Raw genomic sequence first — 2,533 nt, 5'->3', positions numbered from 1 at the left:
CTATATACTAATCCCCAAACCCAACTAAAGATAAACGGGGACATATTCATATCTGTTTACTCTGCAATGTGGGACAAGGCAAGGCTGTCCCTTGTCCCCTTTACTGTTTGCAATTGCAATTGAGCCCCTGGGAAATGTACTTAGGTACAATCCAAAAATTTAGGGCATCCAGGTGAAGGATCACATTTTAAAATTCTCTCTCTTTGCGGATAATTTAAGTTAGTACATCTCTAACCCTCAGGATTCCAGTTTGGAACTTCATAAGGTATTAGAGAGCTTTGGGCAGACTCTGGACTCACCATAAAGGTAAAGGTTTCCCTTGCTCGAAAGCGAAATCTTCATCAGTCTTGCTATATCCTGTTAACCTATTGCCCACCATGGAATCTCTATTGAGAGCTCAATTCCCTTTTAAGTCAGTTGAAACCTCATGGCCTTATCTGGACATCAAAATACCACTTAACTGAAAAGATCTAATGAACTATAATCTTACTAAACTTCACCAGGAGACGTTATCTCTGTTCTCACAAAGGAATAAATTTAACCCAGTCTGGTCAAATAGGTTTAATCTGATCAAATCTTTTATATTGCCTACATTTTTATTCTACTTCCATATGTTACCAATATGGATTCCTGTGACAACTATTAAAAAATGGCAAAGATCTTTGGATAAATTTTTATGGGTAGGTAAAAAGGCACGCATTAATTTTGGCACCATGCATAGATGGAAGGGGGATGGAGGGTTACAGTATCCAGATCCTCAGAAATATTATGAAGCTTCACAGCTAGTCTATGTCACCAAAATGATCAAATATGAAACCAATTGTGACTAGATTATTATACGCCAAGCATTTACTAATACTAAACCTTTGAGAGATATGATATGGAATACATCCTGTGAGAGACCTTATGCTATTCAATGTAATGAATTCTTATGTTCTCTATTGTCAGTCTGGAACAGATATAAGAAAAAATTATTACCAGAAATATCTGTTTTCTCTTCTTTTTTAAACCAGGGATGATTTTTGCCTGGAAATCAGCACTCCTTTTATTCATTATGGAGGAAAGTCAAATTGGAAAGGCTCATAGACATCTCTAATAAAAGGGGCCTTGTGGATAAAATTGCTTGAAGGTAAACTGAAAAATACTGCATTGGTAGATATCTTCAATTAAAAAACCAAGCTGAATGTTTAAAACTTGTCCCAGCTTATTACTTGACCCTTTACAGCTCTCGAGCAAATATTGGATTCCTTTGGCCAAGTAAAACGGGGTACTCTTTCCACAATATATAAAATTTTGATCCCTTAAGATAGTGTTAAACAGACATCATATTAAAAAAAGTGGCAAAGATCAGTGGTCTCGGATCTTATATCTTTAATACCTCTTCATTTGATATAAAGCTTCAGACCTTTAAAATTCTATCTCATGGATATATAACCCCTCTTAAATTGTCTCATATGTCTTTTAAGTGTGCTCCATTGTGCTGGAAAATGTGTGGAGAAGTGGGTTCATTTGAGCACTGCTGGTGGAAGTGCAGGGTTATCATGGCATTTTGGGAACAGGCTTTAAACAGGTTCCCGGGGGCACTCAAGGACGTGATGGTCCGCCCTCTCCTGAAGAAAACATCACTGGATCTGGCTGAATTGGCCAACTATCGGCCGGTTTCCAATTTGCCCTATTTGGGCAAATTAATTGAGAGGGCGGTGGTGATACAGCTACAGGGCTTCCTGGATGACGCTTCCACATTAGACCCCTTCCAGTCCGGCTTTCGCCCAGGGCATGCGACGGAGACAGCACTGGTCACCCTTACTGATGACCTCCGGAGGCATCTGGATCACGGTGGTGTGGCAGTATTGCTGTTGTTAGATCTGTCGGCCGCATTTGACACGGTCGACCTCCAGCTGCTGACCCACTGCCTTGCCGAGGTGGGGATATGGGGGCTTGCCCTTCAATGGCTTGCCTCTTTTCTCCAGGGTCAGGGACAAAGGGTGGCACTAGGGGAACAGCAGTCCTGGAGACACTTGATTGAATGCGGTGTACCTCAGGGGGCTGTGCTTCCCACGATGTTGTTTAACATCTATATGCGCCCCCTTGCCCAGATTGCTCAGAGGTATGGGCTAGGGTGTCATCAATATGCAGATGACACCCAGCTCTATCTGATGTTGGGTGGCCGGTTGGACTCCAGCCCAGAAGATCTGAACCAGGTATTGCAAGCCATGGCTGGCTGGCTTAGACTGAGCCGGCTGAAACGAAACCCAGCGAAGACGGAGGTCCTGTGCCTGAGTTGGGGTTGTCTGGGCACAGGGATCCCTCTCCTGACCTTCGATGGGGCTCCTTTGGTGCCAGCGTTGGAGATTAGGAGTTTGGGAGTGCTCCTGGATCCCTCCTTAACTGAGGCCCAGGTGGCAGCCACTGCCAGCTCGGCCTTTTACCACCTTCAGCTGATTCGGCAATTGGTCCCCTTCCTTGACCGCGACAACCTGGCTACAATGATCCATGCGACGATCACCTTGAGATTAGACTACTGTAACGCTCT

The sequence above is a fragment of the Gekko japonicus genome, unplaced genomic scaffold, assembly GCF_001447785.1.
Source record: "Gekko japonicus isolate JY-2015 unplaced genomic scaffold, Gekko_japonicus_V1.1 scaffold1077, whole genome shotgun sequence".
NCBI lineage: Eukaryota > Metazoa > Chordata > Lepidosauria > Squamata > Gekkonidae > Gekko > Gekko japonicus.
This window is presented reverse-complemented; position numbering follows the sequence as displayed.